General features: G+C 31.5%; 1 protein-coding gene across 1 annotated transcript in view; it reads left to right on the top strand.

The window, feature by feature from the left end:
* Window positions 1-27,405, top strand: part of Phyhipl (phytanoyl-CoA 2-hydroxylase interacting protein like) — a 56,724-nt gene that overhangs the window by 5,868 nt on the left and 23,451 nt on the right. The gene's annotated exons all lie outside the window — the stretch shown is intronic.

Genomic DNA, 27,405 nt, shown 5'->3' with positions numbered 1-27,405 from the left:
AATATTCATCAATTCTTGTATAATGGGAAGAAAAATTCTAGAATACAGAGAAGAATTGCTCATAGAAATACATGTTCCATTAGGGATTCCAGAACTTATGTGAAAGGGGAGCTTAGGATTTGACTTTAGTGTTAGTCTCTAATGAGCTTTGCTTGTATCTTACTCCTTGAAGGAAAAGAGTGATATTATCCTGGGGATGGTCAACTTTGAACCCCAAAGATGAAATGAATCTACAATCAGGTTTGTTAAAAACGCAAACAAAAACTGCATTTTGAAGTTGCTCTATAGATGTGAATTGAACAAAGAGCATGGCACTTGGAATTGGTTCGTTTTGTTTCTCATGACTAATTGAGCCTAGTTTGTGGCTCATTTAAAGAACAGACTTCTCTGGGAATTTTGCGTATCTACTATTTGTTATAGTGGTTGTGGCAACTTTAGTAAATAAATCTGTCCTTTTGTTTCTATAGCCTGTGGGAGTGTTGCTATCTAATTATAGTATGAAAGACTTGTAGCTTTTCCAGACATATGCCATTAAAGACAAGGCACAACATTTTTTTTCAATATACTTTTCTTATTGTCCACTAATTTGAATGATATGGTAAATTTCTCAGCCTTTAACATTTTAAAAGCTGGTTACTAATGCCAACAAGAATCGAAATAATCATCTACTATGTGATAGATTCTTAGTGGTTACATGTTAAAGTTGCATCTATGATGTAGACTAGAAATCAGCAAGTTATGGTCTTTAGGCCAGATCTATTAACCTGTCTTTTTTACAACTAAAATTTTATTGGAACACAGCCATGCACATTTGTTTGCATGTTTATCCACGGTTATTCTTTTGCCACAGCAGCAGAGAAGAGTAGCTGTGATAGACTCCATAGCCCATAAACCTTAAAATACTTATTGTCTGACTCTTTATTGTAAAAGTTTACTAACATGTTAGATAGAAAATTAAGAATTCAAGTTAGTGTCTCCTGAAAGAAAGATATAAAAGAATTTCTGATAGAAAATTGTATGCTCATTTTTATTTTACATATTATCAGGATTTTAAGATTATGCAGGTCATGCAGAGAACTATGGAAACCTGACTGTTAGCACAACAGTGTTAGCTAATGTGTGGGGTTAGTCCCAAGATGGATGGCCCTTTATTATTCCATTGTGTCTGATAGACAGAAAACAAATCCTAATTTTAACATGAATCTGGCTTTCATATAATAAAATTTAGAAAGACTATTTATGATTAGGTATTTCCAAGTGCACTTATAATTCTATTAATATGTTTTAAAGTGTCAAAGATAACTGAGAATATGTACAATTATATTGATATATACTATGGAATTTATGTAGGTACCATACATCCTTACTTCTTAACCAAACTCTCATTAAAAAAAGAGTCATATTTGGGCTGGGATTGTGGCTCAGCGATAGAGTGCTTGCCTAGCACAGGTGGGACCCGGGTTTGATTCTCAGCACCACATAAAAAAATAAAAAAGGCATTGTGTGTGTCCACCTACAAAAAAAAAAAAAAGATTCTCTCTCTCTCTCTCTCTCTCTCTCTCTCTCTCTCTCTCTCTCTCTCTCTCTCTCTCTCTCTCTCCCCCCCCCTCCCTCCCTCCCTCCCTCCCTCCCTCCCTCCCTCTCTCCCCTTTTAAAAAAAAGAGTCATACTTATTCATCTTTTTGTTGTCCATAGTCTATCAACTATCTGTGGTAAAAGACCCTTTAAAAAAAATCCTGTCACTGAAATTTACAGAATATTTTTTAAATTACTAAAAAATTTAAAAAGATAACAAGTTTTTCAACAGTATAAAATCAGATAAATTCCTGTAAAAATTTCTTTTTAAATTTAGTATTTTTAAAATATTTATCTCATTGCAGACTGATACTTTGTAGACTATCACTTTTGAGTAGAACATACTTAAGTAGGACTAGCTAGAGGATGGTATCATTCTGTTATCCTTAGATAATTTTTAGGTATTAATCTTAACTAGTTAAGACTCACACTTTGTTTCCTTTTGTTCTCTTAGTTAACTGTTATTTTTTCTATTTGTCTGTATATGCATTCCAACTGTAGGGTCTGTATAAAGAGCAAGTGACAGGGTTAGGGGAAGGATCTAAGAACTTGGCTTCTTCATTCAAAAAATTTAGAGATGTAATTTATTTGGGAAGATAATATTTTTAAATATATAAATATTAATATGTGATAAGCACTGTAATGGAATATAGAAGAGAAAGTGTTTAGTTCTGTCATAAATTTGGGAATCAGCATTTTTTTCGATATTAAAAGTAAAATTTTGCCAGAATAAGGGGGAGAGGGCATTTCTGGTAGAGACAGGAGCATATCCAAAGGCATAAAACCATGTAAGTTCTATGTATGGGATGTATAGCTTTTTATATTGCTGGAGGAAAGAAGTATGCCTGGTACGAAATTAAGCTGAAAGCTAATTAATGCTAGCTAAGGTATGTAATTATGAGGAGTATAGATTAGTAGATTGCAAACTTTCTAATTTGTAGTGAACCTTTAATTAAAAAAACTTTTTATAGAAGTCCATTTAATAAGTGAAAATAGCATTTCACTAGGGTACATTTATTCTGTAATTCTAAACTTAACAGAAAAACAAAGCAGAATAAAGTCAATGAGTAACAGGAGAAAATTTAAATTAGCAGTTATCCTTGAAATTTTTATATCAGCCTTAACATTCATTTTATTTCTTTATTTTATCTTTTTTTGTATTATGTGTTGATAATTATAAGGTCATTCAAATAAGTAGTGGAAAACTAATGTTTTAAACTCATTTACAATCTCAAGATATCATACAAATAAACTGATCCAGAATTAATGAAAAATAGTAAGTTTTTTTAAAACTTGAATCATGAAAAAGTAAATATTTCATTTGGAGGCAAATATTAGAGTGGATTTATCAGTCACTTCATTTTTTAATTTATGATAAAATAATATATCTTGTAACATACTGAGATATTTGTTGATATCCTTTTGTGCTTATTAAAAGTTTAGTCAGTTAAATAAGTTAAATTTATTTTAGTTATATGATGAATCCTACCTGTAAGGTTCAATTTTACTTTGAAAACTTATCTACATTTATAAACTTACTGACATTCTGAATGTATTATCATTTTCTTCATTTTATTAAAGAGTTAGATAAATTGGTTTGCTCAAGTTATTTATATTCAAAGGATTTATAAAAAATTAATTAATAAAAATATTTCTTTTGAAGCACTTATGCCTTGCTTCAGGACACTCAGCTAATGGGTTTTGAAATTTTCTGTCTATAATATTATAGTTGACTTAGAGAAAAAACCCTACAATTTAAAGGACATTTTATATGTGATTATCCAAAATTACTTTGAAATACCTCCATGTCTGATTCTTACTAATGCACAGTTACTACTTTATAAAATCTGGCAATAGCTTTTATAGGAATTTTTTTTATATTACATACTTCCCTTAATATAGTTGTCTCAACATTTCTGACAATTTGGTGGATGATGTTTTGAGAACTGATTTAGACAATATATTTTTCTTCTCTATTATTTTACTGTTTTTTGAATTTAACTACTTAGAAAACTACAAAGACAAATGAAATCTGCCACATTCATATTCTCATTCAGTTAAATTAGAAAGATTTTATATAATTTTAGCATTTCAATGAATCAGGTATATGTGTTGAATATTTTTGTATTCTCTGCATTTTAAGACATGTATCAAGGCACATGTCTTTTTGTTTTATTTTTAAAAATCAGCATACTTATTTAACATTGGTTGCAATATGAGAAATGCAGGATTTAATGAGTTTTTTTCCAATTGTATATGCCTTTTTTTTTTTTTTTGGTAAGTGGCATAATGACTTTGTTCCATTGTCAGATTTACAACTTCAGTTACTATTTTGTTGCAAAATTATAGACTTTGTCAGAGATTATATCACTATTTTGCAAAATCTTTTCATGTGAAACTTAATGAAAACTTGTCAGATTTTATCATTATAAATTAAGTACTAATGATAAATGACTATCTTTTTATTTTTACTTTGAGTATTTCTCAGAGCTGTTAGCAGATTTATTTCACTTTGAACATTATATCCATTGTTAAACTTGGTTAGTATTTCTTGTATATCTAGGAATCCATTTTTAGTTTTATAGGTAATTATTTTATTACCTATTACTGGAAAAGTGTAATTGTATCCCAAACTTAAAAGTAACTTCATTATTAATATAATTAGAGATGAAATAAACAAAACTCAGACCAATTCCTTAACCTGTTTAATTTGTTATGATGAGAAGAAAATCCAAACAGATGCAAGTGAACCTTTCCTGCAACTAACTGAATGCTACATGTAGTACATGATGTTTGTAATGTTTTACTTGATCATATTTTTGGTGGTTTGAATTTCAACAAACAGGAAATAGAACCACGTGTTTTTATACACTGTACCATTTTGTGCACTGAGTTGTAGGCAATGTTTTATTTTGCTACTCACCCAAAATCACATAATATGGCACAATTTAATGTATGCCATTCATATTACGATTTTAAAATTAGTTTAAAAATAATTACAAAGAAAGTTAAATGATGGTGTTTGCTGAAGTCATCTCTTTAATAAAAATATTTAAATCAGTTTTTAGTTTTCAGTAGTTCTCACAGTTTATCCTAGAGGGCTTGTTAGAGCACAGATTGCTGAGCTCCATCCCCTGAGTTTCAGATTGATTAGATCTGGGGTGGAGCCCAAGAATTTGCTTTTCTAACAAGTTTCCAGATGATGCCGATGTCAGTGACCCATTGGAGAAACAATGCTGTAGATAAGCATAGTTTTTAGGTAAGGAAGTATATTTTTCAATTTTCCATTACTATAAGGGAATGCTGGAGGCTGGGTGATTTGTAAGGAAAATAGGTTCATTTAGTTAACAGTTTTGGATACTGAAAGTCCAAACAGCATCACACTGGCTCTGGTATGGGCCCTTGTCTAGCAAAGGCCCTCTGGCTATCTCATCATGGTAAAATCATCTGTGAGAAGGAGAAATTATATGGTGAAACAGGAAGCTAGAGAGAGACCAGGGATGACCTTGTCTGTCTTTTTTAATAATACTCTTGCCAGAGACAACCAGGGGCCCACAAGAATTACCTCAGTCCCTTCCAAAGGTAATGCCCTAATTAGCTAATGACCCTCCTACCCAAGTACAAAATCTCACCTCTTATTATTAATTGATTTTATTTTTAAATACATGACAGCAGAATGCTTTACAGTTCTTTTTACACATATAGAGCACAATTTTTCATATCTGTTTATATATAAAGTATGTGCACAGTAATTCATGTCTTCATACATGTACTTTGGATAATAATGTCCATTACATTCCACCATCATTGCTAACCCTATGCCCCCTCCCTTTCCCTCCCACCCCTCTGCCCTATCTAGAGTTTGTCTATTCCTCCCATGTTCCTCCTCCCTACCCCACTATGAGTCAGACTTCTTATATCAGAGAAACTATTCAGCATTTGATTTTTTGGGATTGGATAACTTCACTTAGCATTATCTTCTCTAACTCCATCCATTTATTAGCAAATGCCATGATTTTATTCTCTTTTATTGCTGAGTAATACTCCATTGTATATATATGCCACATTTTTTTTATCCATTCATCTACTGAAGGGCATCTAGGTTGGCTCCACAGTTTAGCTATTGTGAATTGTGCTGCTGTAAACATTGATATGGCTGTATCCCTGTAGTATGCTGATTTTACGTCCTTTGGGTTAGACCCAGGAGAGGAATAGCTGGGTCAGATGGTGGTTCCATTCCTAGTTTTCCAAGGAATCCCCATACTGCTTTCCATATTGGCTGTACCAATTTGCAGTCCCACCAGCAATGTATGGGAGTGCCTTTTTCCCCACATCCTCACCAACACTTATTGTTGTTTGTCTTCATAATAGCTGCCATTCTGACTGGAGTGAGATGATATCTTAGAGTGGTTTTGATTTGCATTTCTCTAATTGCTGGAGATGATGAACATTTTTTTTTATGTACTTGTTGATTGATTGTATATCCTCTTCTGAGAAGTCAAGTGTCTGTTCATGTCAGAACTAGTAAATGAATTCAGCAAAGTAGCAGGATATAAAATCAGCACCCATAAATCAAAAGCATTTCTGTATATCAGTGGTAAATCCTCTGAGAGGGAAATGAGGAAAACTACCCCATTTACAATAGCCTCAAAAAAAAAAAACTTGTGAATCAATGAAAGAGATGAAAGATCTATACAATGAAAACTACAGAACCCTAAAGAAAGAAATCAAAGAAGACCTTAGAAGATGGAAAGATCTACCTTGCTCTTGGATAGGCAGAATTAATGTTATCAAAATGACCAAACTACCAAAAGCAGTATACAGATTTAATGCAATTCTGATCAAAATCCCAATGACATTCCTCATAGAAATAGAAAAAGCATTCACCTCTTTTTTTTTTTTTTTTTGGTACTAGGGATTGAACTCTGGGCAGGGAAGAGTGGGGTGGGGGTGATCCACACTGAGCTTCATCCCCAATCGTTCTTTATTTTATTTTGAGATAGTGTCTCACTAAATTGCTGAGGCTAGTTTTGAACTTAAAATTCTCCTGTTAGCCTTTCAAATCGCTGCAGCTATAGGCATTCACCACCACACCTGGCCAAGCCTTGCCTCTTAATGATCCCGACATCTCTTAACATTGCCACACTGAGATCACACTTTTAACACAAGAAACCTTGGGGACAAACTACATCCAAAACATATCAGGAAAGAGATATTAAATTTTGGGTTTTAGAAGTGGTATTCTGGCATTCCTTTTGATGATATTGAACTCTAGGAGTTTAACCAGTTAATGATAACTAATTATGATAGGTAGGATTCCTAAAACAAGACAGGTAAAAATTAGTGGTGGAATCAATGAATATTCTAAGGTAAAGATCTGTAAATTTGTAATTAAATTGGAATATCTCAAGTGAGACATGAAAATTGGGTTGAGAATGGCTCATTTTGATAGATTGGGAAGTTGGGTATATTTTGACACTACAAAAACAAAATAGGAATTATTGGATGGAGGTAACATAAAGAGGTAGGCTTGGTGTAATAATCTATTAAAGTAATCTCTGGGTCAGTTTAGATTTGAAATGTTTTTGAAATATCTAGATGGAAATGTGTAGAAGGCCATTAGAAATATACATCCATGTCTCATAGAGAGTAAAATTGTGGACATAGATGGAAATTTGGTAGTCTAAACTGTTTCTCAGTTGCCCTTATTTTTCCTTTTTCAATGTTCATTCCTTGTCAGTGTTTGAGATCCATGTCAGGTGTGGAACTGCTTATTAGAGTGAATAAATTAGAATACTGGTGCTTGCTTTGGCAGTGTCTGAAAGTATCATTTGAAAATTAGTGTTTTTTAAATATATTATCAGTTTTAGTAGGGTACATTTTAGGCAGTTAAACATGGATGAAATACAATTGACCTAAGCTCTGTACTGGATATGTTTCTTTCCCTACTTTTGACTATATATGATTATTTTCTTTACTATGGAAATAACACTGAATTAATTTTTCTTTCTTAGCAATATATTCTGCTGTAACGTAAAAAAAATTCTTATTCATAAAATAAATGAATTATTGGAGCTTAAATTACATGAGAGCTTAAAGAAAAATCTTCACCAAATCTATTTCTTAGGTTTCATACTGAATATATACTATTAAATTATCTCTGACATTTTTATGAGAGGAAGCATATACTAAACTGGAAATGCAAAGATTTAGCATTTTTTGTTTTACTTCTAAACCATGTCTTAGGCAGCTAAATTATAATTGTGCTGATGATTTGACCTTGAGCCTATTAATGTTTACTAGAGTATTTGTTCAGAGCTAACCTAAATGAGACCTTTTTTTACACTTACATTTTGTTTTTTTCAGATTCTTTCTTTTTAGGTAACCTTTCCATTTTAAAGTATAATTTTTCTCTAACATTTTCAAGCTGAGTATTTTACCCTATTTGTGTATTCTGGTGCAATTTGTTATATCCAGTTTTTTTCTGGGGCTTAATATGTTGATTATGTTTAGTGATTTTTTTTTTAAAGGAAAGTCTAGTGACTAAAAAGCAATGGTTCTGGAATTTACTCTTCATATTACTTGTTTTGCTAAAAGCTTCATTTATTTAAATTCTAGAGGTAAAATTGACACTAACAAAATTTGATTGCAGTAATGATAAGTGTTCCAAATAGAATCTAGCCATTTATACTATATAAGAACTCTTTTTGTATCATATTTTGTAGTAATGTATCTTAATTTATATAGATATTTCTAAGAGCTTTACATATATTTCTAAAAGAGTTTCATATGAATCAACTATTAAACTTATTTTTGCTTCTCTCTTAACAGTTTGAAAATATTTTCCTATAATATTAATACTTTCTAATTTTAATTTTCTAAAATACAATGCCCACCTAGTTTCCTTATTATATAATAATATTTAAATGAAAATCTTAAATAATTTCCTGGTAACATTCATTATGCTATTTAGCACAAATCATGTGTTGGTATTTTGTTATTTTCATTGTACTTTAAATTCAGATGTTATATATTTTAAGAAAATCTGAAATATGAAATCTAAACTTATAAAATACATTAGTCAGGCAATATTTTTCCTATAATAGTATTCACCCTTACTGCTTTAGAATATGACAGAAAAGTAAAATGGCAAAAAGTAAAACAAATAATTTTCTTACATAATGATTTTTTAAATTATTCCTGAAAGTTTTATGAGAGGAAGCATATACTAAATTCGATATTAACAGATTTCATATTTTCTGTTATCTATATTTAAGCCATGTCATAGGTAGCTAAATTATAATTTTACCAACAATTATTTTTAAATAATTTTGCTGATAATTATATTAAAATTGTACTCTAAAAGGCCAATTTTGTGTCATTTACTTGTAAATGTGCCAAGCTTATCTAGTGTTTCTGTCAATATTCATTTTTCCTTATGGTCCACAGAACACTTATAAATTATAAAAAAATATTATGTTTAAGTGTGGTGATGTAAGAAAGGGAAAAAGAATTTTAACCAGAACAGTTTTTGTGAAAATCAAAAGCATTTTTCAAAATATTTACGTTGAATAGTATTTATTAATAATATAAATTATGGCATTGTAAAGATTATTTTGGCACTGTAATTTAACTCTTTTTAAAGTGATTTTATTGGCTTGCATTATCATTAAGGATCTGTGATTTTTATAGGTGATGAAAAATATTTTAGTTTCTTATCTTAGGCTCATGTCTTAGGCCCCTATAGTAAAGTCAGGTTAACTAAAGAAAAGCATATAAATTTGATTTAACATAAATTTTATGTGACACAGAAGCCATCTTGAGGAAATGAAGATCCAAAGAATCTCCAATTCTTCCCTAGATTTGGAGAAATATGATTGAAAGAAAAGAGGATCTGATCTAATGATAATAAACTAGGAGAATTTAACAAGGCCAATTGTTTTCAACTTCTCTGTATTCTTTGTGTGTGTGTGTGTGTGTGTGTGTGTGTGTGTGTGTGGTGCTGGGGATAGAACCCAGGGCCTTCTGCATGCAAGGCAAGCATTGTACCAATTGAGCTATACCTGTAGCCCTCCTCTGTATTCTTATGTCTTCAGAGTTAAGAATGTTCTTTTCCTCTGGGTATAGGTAGATCACCTGCTCATGGAAGTCTTATGACCTGTTTTGGAAAAGGTAAGAAAAGGTCAGGGTGTGAACTTCTTAAGCTGTTTTCTCAAATCTTTCAGCTTAGTATAGTTTGGAGCAGTGTGTCCTAAATTCATCACTTACTAACATTTTTCTGATATATTCTCTTGCTTAGGAAATTATATGGGTCTTTTGATCATAGTAATGTAAAGTTGACTAAAATACATGGATTGTAAGTAAAAAGAATCAGTCCATAAGATGGCTGACTCCATTGCTCTCGTCCCAATATGAAGCAGAGCATCATAATCAAAGGACAGGTCTAAAGAAAACAGCTTACCTCATGATCATCAGGAGACAGAGAGGGGAAGGGGCTACATGGAAGATGAACCCTTCTAGGTCATGTGTACCTTCTCTAGCCATGCCCAACCTGCTTCCAGTTACCACCCAGTCAGTCTTTTCAAACTGGGATAGATTGCTTTTCTTACAGCTCTCACAGTCCAATCATTTCACCTCTGAACATTCTTGCATTAATATAGGTGGTTTTGGGGGACATCTCATATCCAAACTATAATAATAACGTTTTAATTTTAGTTTTTAATCTGATATTTTCGCAATTAATATATTAAGTTTTGCTAACCTTGGTAGGGAGTACCTTCTCTAGTATGCTTTCAGTAATTGTGTTTTCATGCTTTCATATTTCAATTCATTAATGCATTTATCATTCACTCAGCAAATATTTATTAGGACCAGGTGCTCATTAACACAGTAGGAAAGAATCTCATAAAGTTGTTTAAAATTTATCAAATTAATATACTCAAAATTAGATTGCAAAGAGACAACATCATTGCAGTTCCTTGTGAACACTTTTTCATATTATGCTGATGTAGGAGATCTCTCTTGCCCAAATGGCATTTTAAATAGATATTTTTCATGAATGTTGTGTGTTTTGGTCATAAGACCTAAAAAGATTTAATTAACTTATACATTTTCTATAGAAGAATTTTCTCTTGATTCTTTCTAATCATAACATTTTATTCTGCACCAACAATGAAATTTCCCAATTATTCACATTATTAATATTTTTTAAAATTTTGTTTAAGTTTTTAATCACCCATTTTGTCAGCACACTATAAAGAACATATTTGTGAGTGTTTTTGTCACATATTTATCTTCATGTCTCCTGCTAAAAGAATGATATAACATCCTAGGTAGCAATATGCTAGAAAATTTCAGTTTTATGAGCAGCCTGTGAATACAGTTCTGCTTCAATTAATGTATTTGCTTTTTAGATTTTAGCAACAGTCCCACTGAAAGCTCAGATTTTGGGGTGATTGCAACAACAGTAAGGTTTGAATGATTATAGATCTTAACCTGATAATTGGTCCGGCTTTCATAACTTGAGTTTCTTAATACCACTTGTAAATTTATCCTTTGGAACAATTCTGTATCTAAGAACAGATATTGTAGGGAACTCAAGGTCTGTACTTCATCATCTTGGTGTCAACTAATTCCTGACATTAATTTATCTTGGTGATTTGTTTCTAGTAACGAAGCTCTTACTTTGACCTCTCTAATCAAACACTTCTTATATCTGTCTCTAAAAGCTGAATCTTTCTTGTGTTTGTATCTATAAATGAATCTGTGCCTTATTTTCTTGCCCATTATCTGTATTTTGCCTTTCATGTTCCTCATGATTAATACTATACAACTTGCTGTTAAGCCTCTTTGATACAACAACCTGATCCCCTGAACTTCTTCCTGTTACCTACTACTAGAATATTTTATTTTATTCGAGGTCATACTTGACCTTTCAAATGAGACTTTTGCCATATGAAGACTACCTGATATTCTGTCTGGTTTTGTCTCCCTTCCTGTTGTCTAGAATTTGCCCTATTGGTATAATCACCTCATAGTCTTGTCTAATCTCTGAGACTATGTATCAAGTATCAACAGTGTGATCCATCCTTAATCTGAGATTCTCTGCCACTTGGAAATTCTGTGTAAATAATGACTATTTCTGGAAATTTAAACCTGATGATTACAATTTCATTTTGTATTTACTCTTATAAACATTCAGAAGAAAAATTATCTGATTCAAATATGTATGCTTGTACATGAGGAAGACAAAAAATGTAAAAGTGACTGTCTTAGTCATCTTTCCCCTGCTGTGACTAAAGGATCTGACCAGAACAACAGTATTGGAGGAAGAGTTTATTTGAGGGCTAATGGTTTCAGAGGTCTTGGTCCATAAAAGGCTGATTTCATTCCACAGGGATTGAGGTGAGGTGAGGCTGAACATAATGACCAGAGAGTATGGCAGAGGGAAGCAGCTCACATCATGGTGACCAGGAAGCAGGGAGACTCCACTCTCCAGATACAAATACACACCCAAAGCCACACCCCAATTCTCATCTCCTCCAACCACACCCCATCACTTCAGTCAATACCATGGGGAACTAACTCACTTGATTAGACTAAGGCTATATATAACCCAATCATTTCTCCTCCAAACCTTTTTGCAATCTCATATGAGCTTTCCAGGGACACCTCACATCCAAACCATAACACTAAGTAAAAACTGCCCTGGGTATTTTAATTTTTATATTTATCTTATTTTTGGTAGATTTTGGAACACTTAACTGCAAAAGAGAAAAGAATAAAATTTCTGTTATTTCATGGCTGTTACGTTTTAAGTGATTAACTACAAATATTATACTAGTCAGGTTTTATCAAATTCCAAAGTTATGGAAAGTATCTACATGATAATTAACATAGTGCTGAACATTTCATATAAGATTGGCTTCTTTAGTAAAATAAGATAGTTTTTTTTTGCTCAATAAATGATAGGTAGTCACAACCTTTGACTTAAAGAACAGAACATAACTAATTCACCTTAATAATATTGCAAATGATTACTTTGTTCAGTTTATAAAGGGTAAATTTAGCTTCATTATAGCATAACATCTGAGTAAACCAAAATACTTTTTAGGTCATGTGATTTTGTTGTATAATTTGTCTTCAGTACAAGTTAATTCCTTAAAGTAAGAAATTTCTGATTTTATTTTATTTTTTCTCAGAGAAGGGGATTATTATGTTTTCATACAAGTAAAATCAAACTGTAATAGGAATGTTTCCACAAGTAGCTGTGGACCCTTGTATATTTAATGATAGTCATTATACTTTAGGATTTAAGATTATATGCTGCATAACTGGTATGCATTCCAAATTATGCAGTGATTTCTAAATGTAGATTTTATTTGCTTATCAAATTGTGCATCAATGATAATAAATTAATGATAAAATGTAATTCAGTTAATGATTTTATTTGACCTAATTAGGAACCATATTTATTGTCTGTGTCATTTTCAAGACAATAGTTGATTAATAATTTTATATCCATATTATTTATTAGCTCCTAACTACAAACTTCATCAATTAGTTGGCAATCATATTCTTTATATTGTTCCAAAGTTTGGATTTTGGTTAATAATTTGCAGAAGTGTTTACATTGGTTGGTAAGGTCCTGAATCGATTTGGATAAAATGGTTTTGTTTTGTAAAAAAAAAAAATTGATTTTCATTTCATTTTCTTCAGTAATGCCAAGAGTTATAGTCATCCTTTTAACATAGAAATCTTGCCATGTTATTCATTAGTTGCCTTTTGACTACATTTTTTACTAACTACTAATTATTAGTTCTAATTAGCCATTCTCTAACATTAAGAAGCTCTTTGTGACCTTCCTAGTCTAGTTGTATTTCCTACCATTTCTCCTTATCTTTTTCGAACCAAATCATTCTGCTTGTATTGCCTTTAATACCCCATGCTATCTTTGACAAAGTTTGAGAATATTTTTAGAAATCTAATATTTAAAAGACAGCTTTTATGTTAGGATAACCAACTTAGGAATGAGAGGAATAGCTTTTAAAAAACTGTATATAAAAAATATTATAAAATAGGGGATACACACAAAAACATTATTTTTGTTTAAAAAACATGTAGGGGATACAGTCTTTGAGAAGAAAACAGCTTGGGTTTTGGTAGAAGTTACAAAGGATGAACTAACCTATATTAGTAATTGAAGTCTAAAATTTATGGATGGAGCATCTGGGTGGATGTTGAGGTCACTTACTGACTGAATTGGGGGAATACAGGATTTGGGAGTCATTTCAGATTACTTAAAATTTGAGGTATCTTTAAGACACCCAAAGGGAGGTGTTGACTATATTGCAGACCTTGTAATATAAACTTGAAAAGTATCAATAAGATCATTTATAGATGATAGTAATGATAGTAATGATAGTAATCACTAGAGTCATAACTATTTAAATTAATAAAAATTACATCAGAGTTAACTCTTCTATTGTACTAATTATATTTCATGTGCTCAAAGTTATATATGGTTAAGTGGTGATTATACTAAACAGTACATACAACAATCATTTCTTTCATTGAAGGACATTCAGTGCTATTTCACATTGGCAGCACTCACTGACAAAGAATGCTGGACTGAGAAACATTAATAATTTTTGATTAGGCAAAGAGCTATAGAATATGAAGGAAAAGTTAGACAATGTTTAAGAAGCAGCAAATGGTCAATTCTATTGAGAGTTGTGAGGGAAGAAAATTTTCTCACCACTAGATTAGTGGTGGAGACTAATAAAACAAAAGACAGATGAACAAGAAAAAAATGTACAAATTTATCTAATATTAATTTTATGTGACACAGAACCTTCAGAAGTGAAGAGTCAAAGAAATATGGAAGCCTATATGTATGTATGTATGTGTGTGTGTATACACATATTTTATGCTAAGTCTTATGAAGAAGTAAGTGGATAGCTGTAGAGGTGATTGGACAAATGATGTCCATGATGGTTTTAAACTGGGGGAAACCTAGCAAGATTTTCTCAGATTCTTCTCTGTCCATGGTGTTAAGCAATAACTATTGTACTTCTAGATAGAAGTACAAATCTTAATTCATAGTAAGATCAGAGAATTCTTGATGTCCTGCTTCAGAGGAGAAGATTGTTTTAACCATTTCCTCCAATACTAAGGTGCCATATTTTGCGTTAGCAGTCTTAAACCCCATCAGATGTAAAGCCAGGAAATAAATGAAAAGTGCCCATTGGTTTTGCCACCATACAGCTTATTGGTGACTTAACAAGAGAATTTTTGTTGAACTGGTAGAGATAGAAACTAGATTTGATTGTGTTTAAGAGTGAATAGGAAGGCTGAGGCAGGAAAATTGCAAGATCAAAGCCAGACTCAGCAACTTAATGAGGCCCTAGCAACTTAGCAAGACCCTGTCTAAAAATAATAAAAAAAAGGACTGTATTGTTCAGTGGTAAAGCACCCCTAGGTTTAATCCATAGTAACTCTCCCTAAAAGTGAATAGTAGGTGAAGAAATGGAGATAGCTTTTGGCAGATATTTGGAGAAGTTAAATTTTAAAGGGAAGCAAAGAAAACGATTATCTAAAAGAGTATGCCGAAGTAGGGGCTTTAAAAATTTGCATTTATGCACACACACACATATATAGAATACCTCATTGTAATTTAAGTTCCTTGAAAGCATGACATTTACTGTTTTATTGATTCATCTTTTAATCCTTCTGCATGGATGCATTGAACAATAATGCATGTCTATTGAATATGAAAGTCAGTCTTCTTGCTGAGAAAACAAATTTTTAATATTTAATATTCTTGGAGTGAGATTCTAGTTTCCAAAACTTGTATATTTGCTTGTGGAGACCTGCTTTTGCCTTTTCATAACCTTGAGGTGGCAAGTAATGGTATACTAGATTATCTTTTACAGAAATAACTTCTCTCAGATATTTATTTTGCAACTTGGACACTTTTTAGTCTTCAAATAACTAAAGGAAACTTGAAGTGACAATAAAAAAATGATCTTTTTATTTAAGAAGATAGATTTTGGTGAGATGATCAACTTTATAACAGTTCTCTGAATACAAATGGAGCCTTAGTTTTTAAAGAAAGCACTTTATGATGCAGTAGATTTGTGTTTATAAGCATTTTAGTTAAAAATTGAAATTATACAAAATGACTAATTTTTGAACAAAAACTATGTTTTAAGATGCAAAAGTTAAAAGAAATAATCTGTGAGGTGAATAGAAAGCCCACATCTTGGGAGCAAATCTTTACCCCTCACACATCAGATAGAGCACTAATCTCTAGGGTATATAAAGAACTCAAAAAGCTAAACACCAAAAAACAACCCAATCAATAAATGGGCCAAGAACCTGAACAGACACTTCTCAGAAGATGATATACAATCAATCAACAAATATATGAAAAAATTTTCAATAATCTCTAGCAATTAGAGAAATGCAAATCAAAACTATGCTAAGATTTTATCTCACTCCAGTCAGAATGGCAGCTATTATTAAGACAAACAACAATAAGTGTTGGCGAGGATGTGGGGGAAAAAGTACACTCACACACTGCTGGTTTTTTTCAAATTGATGCAGCCAATATGAAAAGTAGTATAGAAATTTCTTAGAAAATTGGGAATGGAACCACCATTCGACCCAGCTATCCCTCTCCTTGGTCTATACCTAAAGGACTTAAAAACAGCATACTACAGGGACACAGCAGCACAATTCACAATAGCTAAACTGTGGAACCAATCTAGATGGCCTTCAATAGATGAATGGATTTTAAAAATATAGCATATATACATATTGGAATATTACTCAGTAATAAAAGAGAATAAAATCATGGCATTTACAGGTAAATGGATGGAATTAGAGAAGATAATGCTAAATGAAGTTATCCAATCCCAAAAAACCAAATGCTGAATGTTTGCTCTGATATAAGGAGGCTAATTCATAGTGGGTTTAAGGAGGGGAGATCATGGGAAGAATAGATGAACTCCAGATAGGACAGAGGGGTGGGAGGAGAAGGGAGGGGACATGACGTTAGAAATGATAGTGGAATGTGATGGACATTATTATCCAAAGTACATGTATAAAAACACGAATTGGAGTGAATGTTCTTTGTATTTAAGAACATTCACATTTGTATGAAACATGAACATTTGTATGAAACATGAACATTTGTATGAAAATTATGCTCTATATATGTAATAAGAATTGAAGTGCATTCCACTGTCATACATAAATTAAAAATTAATAAAAAAGATGCAAAAGTTTTGAATTCCTAGTGCAGATATACAAAATGTACACCTTCCTAATTTTTCTCTATAATATGCAATTGTGGTATTTGAGTTTCAAAGAAATACTTACTTTTGAAATGTTTTGGCAGCTTCTGTGCATTTTGATACTGTGATGTTAGTATATTGTGAATGTATATTGCATGAAAAATTTATTTTGCATAAATTCATTGTTTTGACAATGACAGAGTAAATGTAGGGAAAATTTCTACTTAAAATATGGCACCTAGGGCTGAGATTGTGGCTCCATGGTGGAGCACTCACCAAGCACGTGTGAGGCCCTGAGTTCAATCCTCAGCATCACATAAAAAATAAAATAAAGATATTTTGTCCAACTACAACTAAAAAATAAATATTTAAAAATATGGCACCTAAATGTAGGTATAAATGTAGGGGAAATATCTACCTAAAATATGAATTCTATTTTTATATATCATTCAATTTAAAAATAAAATCTAGATAACTTTAATATATTTATGATGATTCATAACCAAAAGGTAAGGAAAATTGAATATAAATCACTTTTTGCTGTATAGATATAATACCATTCCATCATTCTTACTTTCACTTGAGAATTTTTTTTAAATAATACTTATTAGAAGAAACATTTTTTCTTTTATATCCAAGGATTCAAGTATGCTGCCATTGCAAACTTTAGACTAAGATAAAATTTTATACTCTTTTTCACTCATTATTACTTTCTGAGTGAAAATAATTTTTTTTTTATTTACTATGTCTTATTGAAATCAGACTTGACTGTGTCAGTGTCAATTCTCTGAGTCATCAAGTTCCTTAGCTAAGGAGTTTTGATTAACTAGCAGTTCTTGTTTTTGAACATGTTAGGCTTGCGAATTTATTTCTTCTTAAATGTATGGATGAATCCAGGTTTTGTTGTGCCTACATTTATGCAACTTGAGGTGTCCTAATTGAGAAAAACAGTGTAAAGCCCTAGTTGACAAAACATTGTAAATTATTTACATTACAGGAGCAAGTGCAAGTGAGGGTCTCTTAACATTTAGCTTCATTAGCTTCCTGGTAAATTTACTTCTAATGGTGTAGTACAAATCATTCTCCCATTTTTTGAGGTGAATCCCTTGAGTACAAATAATTTCAGTAATCTCTCTAAACTTTTAAAGAGATTTTTGATCCTAAAGCCCTATTCCAAAGCTCATACAATATAGAAGAATAGAGTGGTGAAGAATTTGTACCCCATATACCGGTACAGACACAGTTGTCAGTAGTAGGTAAGACGAAGTTAATTTTATAGAATAAATTAAAAATATGACTAGAATCATATTTATTCAAAAAATGTGTCACCTCAACTTTATATAACTTGGGGGGACCCTCTTTAGAAGAAAAATACATTTAATTAAAAATTATGTAATTTTGTTGGGCTATAGAAATGGACCATGCAAATGAGAGACCCAGAAAATTAAGCTTCATTAATCTCATCATAAGATTCATCTTATTACAATGTAGCACTACCAATTTTTTATGCGAAATTTATTCTTTTGAGGGAGATATATATAGTGATATATATAGATAGTGATAGTGATAGCTTCTGAAATAAGCCAGTGTTGACCACATGCATAAAAATAATATTCTGCATATTTTGAGAGTCATTTTGATGTCCATTCATCATATTTAGACTGTTTTCTGCATGTATTCTTAAAAAAAGAGGAAGTACTATGTAAAATAAATGATGAAAAGTGGCAGGTCAAAGAAATATGAATAAATTAGTGTTAGTAGTTTGGTATCTTGCACATGGAAGTTATTCTTTATAGTTTGATATTTATGTTCTGTAATGTTGTTTGTAAAAACGAAATACCCATCAGTAAGTTTTCTACTATAAGCTGGGTGTGGTGATACATGCCTATAAACCCAGCCACTTGAGAGACTGAGGCAAGAGAATCACAAGTTTGAGGCCAGCCTCAGCAATTTAACAAGGCCCTAAGCAAGTTAGTGAGGCCCTGTCTCAAAAAAAAAAAAAAAAAAAAGGGATGGTGATGTGGCTCAGGGGTTAAGTGCTCCTGGATTTAATTCCCAGTACCCCCTTGCAATGTTTTCTACAGTAAAAGTATATTTAGTTGCCCAGGTAGGAAAAAAGAAATTCAAATGAGGCTCTCTAATTACTTTTATATATGTAAAATTTTATACAACTGGTTTATTTAATACCCCAAATTGTTGTATCCATAATTGCTTTTATAAATCACAGAATTATGCTAATTAGACATATGAATAAAGTTAAGAACTTATTTTCATTTTTACGTATATAATGACCACTCTTTTGCAGGAAGAAATTTTAGACTTGATAATTGATGCTCATTAGTTACAACATAGAAGTACCAACATATATGTCAATTAAGTGAATTTGCTTATAGGTGGTAATTTTTTAATATGACTAAATACACTGAGCAAAGAAAGATTAATGAAAGTGAAAGAAGAACTTTGAGTTGATATCAGTAGTGGACAAGATACCTTTTTTTCTAAGGTAGGTTTATGCAATAATTTTACTTCAAATATGTATTTTTCTCTGAATTTGAATTGATCTCACAGGAGTTGACTTCAAAGTGGTCAAAACAAAGTGCTTCAGTTCAATTTTAAGGGTATAGATCACATGCATTTTAAAACTGATTAGACAATTTAACTTGGAATTTAACATAGAATATGGCTAAGCTTATAAATAGGAGTGTTGAAACATTTATCTTACACTTTCTTATGTCATTGAAGACAATTTTTTTTCCTTTTGTGAATTAAGAATCCAGTGCTATATGTGAAGGGTCAGCACTACAAAGATGTACATGTTTTATTGGTTTCTCATAAAACTCCACAAACACCAAAATCCATGAGCATTATAAATTAACTACTTCAGACCACTGGTGTAATGGCCTTCTGAGACTGAGGATGATCATATTTACCTGCTTTGACCACATAGGGTATCTTTGTAGAAAAGAAATATTTTCTTCAATATATAAATATCAAATTATTCTCTATGGAGCTATTTTCCTAATATTGTGACAGATGAATTTCCATGTCCTCCTTTTGGAACTCCTAACAAACACTTGGAGTACTGAGAAGCTATGAGACAGTATTGGTATCAGGAGGTTTTATGAACCTCATAGCTGTTTCAATAGATGTAGTTTGTATCCTTGGTGAAGAACCAAATAGCAATTCATAAAACTTCACTGAAAATGAATGGCAATTTTTATAATAAAAAAGTAGTGCTATCTGTATTTAAAATAAATCCTAGAATGATAATCACAAAATAGAGATTTTGAGATCCAAAATTGAGGTGAAATGCCATTTGGAAACTATAGTTATGGGGAAAATATGCTTTTAAAAAATCTGTATTACTGATTTGAATGTGAAATCACTGTGGGGAAAATGTGTGGATAATTAGAAAGTATTATAAACATAAATGTAAGAGAAACATAATTCAGAAAGAGGGGCTGAATTACATTATGTTTATAGAAAAGAGGCAATAAAAAGTGATGTGTTGCATAAAAATAAAAGATAGAATGCACCAAGCACTAGATTAAATGAGACCTTAAAGACAGGAAATGTTATGTGATCTGCAGCACAATTTAGTTAAAAGAAAATAAAAGGGAAGCGAGTATGAGAAAGAAGCATGAGATTAAATTTAGAGATTGTTTATTTATATATATTTTTTTAATTTTTATTGGTTGTTCAAAACATTACAAAGCTCTTGACATATCACATTTCATATATTAGATTCAAGTGGATTATGAACTCCCATTTTTACCCCAATTACAGATTGCAGAATCGCATTGGTTACACATCCATATTTTTACATGATGCCATATTAGTGACTACTGTATTCTGCTACCTTTCCTATCCTCTATTATCCCCCCTCCCCTCCCCTCCCATCTTCTCTCTCTACCCCATCTACTACAATTCATTTCTCTCCTTGTTTTTTTCCCCATTCCCCTCACAACCTCTTATATGTAATTTTGTGTAACAATGAGGGTCTCCTTCCATTTCCATGCAATTTCCCTTTTCTCTCCTTTTCCCTCCCACCTCATGTCTCTGTTTAATGTTAGTCTTTTCCTCCTGCTCTTCCTCCCTGCTCTGTTCTTAGTTGCTCTCTTTATATCAAAGAAGACATTTGGCATTTGCTTTTTAGGGATTGGCTAGCTTCACTTAGCATAATCTGCTCTAATGCCGAGATTGTTTATATTCAAGTAACACATCAAAATTAGAAAATGATAGCCTCCTAAAGGAGGATTTACTAAAAATACATGAATACTAATTTCAGCAATTATTTTTTCTTTTTCAAAGAAAAAAACATTAAATATTTCTGGCAGTACTGAAATTCTGAAGGGAATCAGAAAGGTTTTACATAAACTGGGTATGGTGGGTATACCATACCTAAAATCTCATGGACTCTGGAGGATGAGACAGTAGGATCACAAATTCAAGGCCAGCCTCCTGAATTTAGCAAGTCCCTCAACAGGTTATGGAAACCCTGCTTCAAAACAAAAATTAAAAATAACTGGGAATATAGTTCTGTTGCAAAGTACCCTGTGGTTCAATCCCTAGTACCAAGAAAAGAAAAAAAGGAAAAATGGAAAGTTATATATTAATTAGACCAAAGGATACAGTAGATTAAAAATTGCCTTTGGCTAACATTACCTCATCTTATATTCATTGACCCTATGAAGATAATTCATAGTTACTAGATGTCAGTGGCACCTTTCTAAGTTTGTGATGTTCAAATCATCTCCATACTTTTCCAAATGTCCTCTGTATGAGTAATAAGATTGAAAATCAGAAAAGGTCTAGACTAACATTTTTATTACAAACTCATTTAATTAATTCTAGACTTCATGAATTAATGAGTTAAAAACAGTACCTTTTGAAATATGATATGTCAAGAGCTTTGTAATGTTTTGAACAACCAATAAAAAAATAAATAAATAAACAGTACCTTTTGAAATTATACACTTTGAATATAAATTACTATTGAGCTGTTCAGTTAGACTACAAGGATATTAAGGTCTAATATTTTATGCTTTATATAATATACCTAAAATGCCCAAATTGTTAATTTAATTGATTTTTACTACCAGCATCCTTTCTAACAGTATTCAAAATAGAAACCCAACACAAAATTAAACTGTAATGAAAAAGTTCATGGACTTAAAGGAAAAAAAGGCATAGATTTACATTATTTCTTTTAATTACTCATTCTTTGACTCCAGTCATTTTTTTAGTCTTCCTGAGCTCTACTTTATTTATATGTAGAGAGGAGAATTAAATTATATAAGACAGTTTATAAATATCAGTTCTTGAAACTAGTGTTGAACCATGGAGAAGTTTACATTTGGCTTCTGCTAAATGAGACAGATACTGAAATTTTAGTGAGATCTTCATATAGTTAAATTTACTTGATTTTTATAGGACTTTTATTCTGAGATTTTTCCATATTTTAGGATAAAATATAATTTATTTAATTACATTGTAATTGTGATTATAAGAGCATATGATTTCCTTTTTGCTCTTCATAAAATCAAAAGAATTTTTTTAAAAAATTACCAGTCTGTTGAATTAAGAGATTAAGAAATATTGTCTAGACCTCTAAGGCCTTGCTTCCTAGAAGAAAGAAGAATGTCTGAACATAAAAATTATAGCTCTACTATTTACTTTTGTTCAATAATATAATTAGCTGCGTAAGAATAACTTGGCAAATACTACCAGAAATTTTTCAAATTAAAAAAAAAGGATGAAAAGAAAGTTATATAAAAACTTAGTATTCATAAAATGAAACTTAGAAAACCTTCAGGTAAGATGAACATGAGTATCAAACTACCACCTTCACAAGATCTTGGCAAAAATGAAAATAGAGAAAAACTTTTCTTAACAATGAAAGTTTTATTTTCACCCACATTGTATTTACTGAGAAATGTTATGGAATTTACTCATAGAATCCTATTGTTTAAGAAGTATGTAAAAACTTGCCCCTTCCTCCTCAGAAAACCATTTGTTATTATAGGGAAAATAGTAGAGAAATTCTTGGAAGAATTCTTATAGTAGTACTCTCTGACTTGGTGGAGAGAGGATGGCTAGATAGTAACTTTACTTAGAATTCCCTTTGTTACTACCAGATCAGTAGTTACTGAAAAGTAGGTGTTCTAGGGACCACAATAATCAGAACTCTGCTACCACCTGGTGGGTAAGGAAGCTAATCTCTTTGTAGACTACTCTGCTGTAGAAGTCAGAAATCGAAGAATCCAAACTTGACTACATATTGTACTGAAGGAGGAACTTAGACCAGATAGATTACTAGCAGAAGAAAACAGGTGCCTAATAGAATGACCAAGAGAAAAAAACTGAATGAGGTTTCTTTGTTGAGATTATCCATAACACTATTTTTTTTGTTTCTCAGACACAAAAATTTCTTAACCAGAAAAAATAAACTTATATAACTACCACCTTCAAATTAAGATATAAGAAAACTTTAAAATCATCCTCTTATAAGAAATGGGATTTAAATAGTATCTATCAGTTGTATGCTAGACCTGAAGAAAGACTTGTTTCTCAAGCCTGAATACAGAAAAAGCAAAATGAAATCTATGAAAAGCTTCTACAAAGAAATGGCTGAAGGAATATTATTAATGAGAGATGGAAGAATGATACATTTTTTAGAGTTTTTTATAATAAAACTGTAAATTTTTAAATTCTGATTTGTGTTTTCAGTAAAATTCAATATTGGGTTTAATGAACCAAAACATGAAAGATTAAATAATGAACTTATATATAAAAAGATGTAATTTGGAATGAGAAAGAATATAAGATAATTATTAATGCTATACAAATTTTCAAATTCCATTCATAGCAAAGAGTGGAAACCACACTGAAGGAAAAAATGATCAGAGATATGGGGAAACACTTGAAATTTTTTCTCTCAGAATATAAAGGAAAAGACAGATGAAAATAGAAGATGATATATATGGAGGACAAACATTCAATATACTGATACTTATGGACTCAGGAAGGAAGAGATAAGAATAAATTGAGCAGAAAAATTATTGTGTAATCAGATCCTAAAAGTGTTACAGAACTCCAGCCTTCTGGGAAACTCAGGCAGCGCAAAGATCACTCTTCCCATCAAACCCCATTTCTTGTGATCAAGTCAGAAAGATTTTAAACATGTCACAGTAACAGGCATGAGTTTATTGAAGGGATAGGAAAAGAGAAAGGGGACACTCCTCTCAGAGAGGAGAGGTATAACATCCCTCTCCTGCACTCCAGTTTTATTGGGGATTCCAGAGAAGTTTCCAGAGAGTCTCACCCAGGTCCACCTCTTGACTTTAGATTGACAGCAAGATGACATCAAACTTTTAAGTCCCCAATGCCATCCAACTCTAGGTCACTTTGGCCCATGCTGAGGAATTCTAATGGAATTTATAGCCATAAATTCTTAAAGATTCCTCCTGTGGTTATGAAGAATTATCCTTATCTCCCTGAATTTCAGGATCTGGTCTGTGAAAATGGTCACAAAAGCTTCTCCCTTCAGGGTAACTTGGGCTCCTTTCATCGGACATTATTTTGGACCTGCATTTCTCTTGCCAAAAACAGGTAGTTTGCTGAGGAATGTGATATAACCTGTTCACTTAAGCCAGGCAAGGCTGCAAGTAAATTGCTTCTTGGAAAAGAAAGCATGTGGGGTTCAGCAGAGTGGGCCCATTTTATAGAATTGTTCCCTTAATCTCATGTTGCAGCTATCTGTCCCCTATCAAAGGGATCAATTAAGATTTAGAGCCAAATCAAAATACCAAGCAAAACCTTTACTAATTTACTTGGACAGTATGTATAGTCAAGCAGCAAAAAAGGCTCAGCTCTCCAGTGTTCCATTTCTTTACACACAGCCACCCTAGGCAAGAAATGGGCATGGTGGTGGTGATTATATCCCATTATATCCAAGGAGCAGTGGAGAAAAATGCCTCCTGCCTTGGGTTCCCCATCCCCCATAACAAAGTCTTGGTAGAGGTGCCTGATAAGAAAAAGAGGTACCTGGAATTGGAATGCAAGTATGCTTGTGAGCATGGCTGATGTGTTGGTGTGTATGTGTAGCAGAGGTGGAGGGGCTGACTCCTTGACTGTACCAAGTTACTGACTGTACCAAATCTGGTATGGAGGGGATACCTACTACCATGAAGTATGGCAAGGAAAATTTGTCTATGATTAGGTGTGAAAGATTGTATATAGATTTTTGGAGAAGTCAGACACCTCCTTGAATTGTAAGAATGCTAAAAATAACCTAGTAAAAAACAGGGGGATGAAACAGGTTAAAGTGAAGAAAAAATCATGTTTGTCCCAAACTTCACAACAATCTTCAATGCCAGGGAACAATGTGATAATAAAAGAATGTCTTTGTACTTGAATAACAACTTGGTTAAATGCAGAATTCTCTAGGTATAACATTTTTGCCATGTTGTAATCAAATACAAAGACGAAAACACTTTCAGAAACACAAATATTTATAAAATACTGATCTTGAAAAAAAAGTGATTTGAAAATGTCCTTCAACCAAACTAAAGATTGGAAAGGTAATGTTAAAAGTACTTGTACAAAGTAGCAAAATTATTTAAGTAATGGAGTTCAAAGAATTGGTGTAAATAAGGTTACGAAATGGAATGAAAATATTATAAATTATTTTTCATGGGAAGAAATTATTTTTATAAAAATTTAAAGTATTTTGAATCTAAAATCTTACACTATTAGAAAATCAAAAGTAAAAATATGTCAATTTCTTCTACATATGAAAGTTCAATAGATATTTGTTTCATCTTTACTGAAGAAAAATAACTTCTAGTAGAATATGTAATGTGATTTATATCTTTGAAATTACTAGGGAAAAGATATTTGAGAGAAAATACATTCTGTATAGTAAAAGAAACTAAGGAACAACAAATAAGAATTTATTATACATAAGCTCTCATTGTCAAGAAGAAAACAATTCTAATAATTGGCAAAATTATTTAAATTGCCTAAATACAAAAGTTGTACCTAAAAACATTGCCCCAAAAGATTTTTAAAAAATAAAGTGGAAAATTAACAAATATGTTTCACTACATGTAAATTGAAATAAAGCAGAATATGAAAGTATTCTCAAGTGCAGTCCATGTATTATTACATTTACTGAGTATTCTAAAATAGTCATTTTTTAATTGAAGAAAGCTGTCATCCTCAGGGAAGTTATAACTGTCGTGAAGCTGTAACTGTCATGTATCTATGCATTATGTTTCCATAGTATGGTATAAAAATAAACAAAATACATGTATTTCATACTATGTTATCAAAATAAATAAAATACAATTTTAAACATATGAAAAGAAATTATGAAACAGTAGTCAAGTTCTTCAAGTAGGCAAAAACAAATAGAACAAGGTTAGAGATGATCTGAATAGTTTTCCTTTTATAGATCATGCATTTTCATGCTTTTGGTTTAAGTTCAAGAACTTTTTGTCTAATCTTAGTAATCCCAGTTCTCAGTGATTTTTTGGCTTTTTTTTTTCTTCTAAAGTTTTATGTTTTCAGTTTTTCTTCAGTTTGAGCTAACTTTTATGAAGGTGCAAGGTTTAGGTTCAGTGCTTTTTTGCTCTTTTAAGATGAAATAAGAGTTCAACTTTTTTGCCAATTAGAACATATGGATACTTTAAGTAACAAAATATAGACTAAAGGGGAAAAAACTGGGTATTATAAAACTGTGGTTGAAAATACACATTGTTATTAATAATTGTCCACAATTGCACTTCTTGGGATTGACCCAAAGATAAATAATCATATTTATCAAAAATTTACATAGAATAAATGTCCTGTTTTGTGATTGATTGATTAGATAGAATATACCAACATTAGAAATACTTGTCATGTAAAAATGTTCGCAATATATTATCACATATAAAAACATTTATAAAATAGTATGCATAAAATGTTATTAGTATAGAGTTTATAAGTGATTTTTTTATTCTTTGTATTTTTTCCTAAACGCTCCAATAATACTCATTGCTACTTACTAAGAGTATTTTTAATTTAGAGAGTTGTAGAGAATAGTTTCTTTGTGGTTACTAATTTGAATTTTATTACTGTCTGAAGTTTTCTTTCATTAATTTAAAAGTACTGCAGTATTATGTAGGAATACACCATGGTGAATCCCACTTCTCTGTATAATGCACCAAAATTAAAAGTGAATTCAAGAGGAAACAAGAGTAGAGGAAAGGGATCTGAGGGAGGAGGAGAGACTAGGGAATAAAATGGAGCAAATTGTTATGTGCATATATGAATATTACATATGATTATAATGCATTAATAAAAGAATTTTTAAGTACTGCAATATTTTAAAGTTATTTTAAGGAAATGAAAGGTATTTTTCCCTCAGCAGACTGTATCTCTGTAAAGGAAGTTATTAAAATAACTTATGTTTAATTATCCCTTAATTTTAAATGCTTATTTTTCATTTAAATGAATTTTTAAAGAATAATAATTACACTTAAGA

Source organism: Ictidomys tridecemlineatus, chromosome 1 (assembly GCF_052094955.1).
Source record: "Ictidomys tridecemlineatus isolate mIctTri1 chromosome 1, mIctTri1.hap1, whole genome shotgun sequence".
NCBI lineage: Eukaryota > Metazoa > Chordata > Mammalia > Rodentia > Sciuridae > Ictidomys > Ictidomys tridecemlineatus.
Note: the sequence above shows the minus strand (reverse complement) of the source record. Positions and strands in the feature narration are given on the sequence as shown.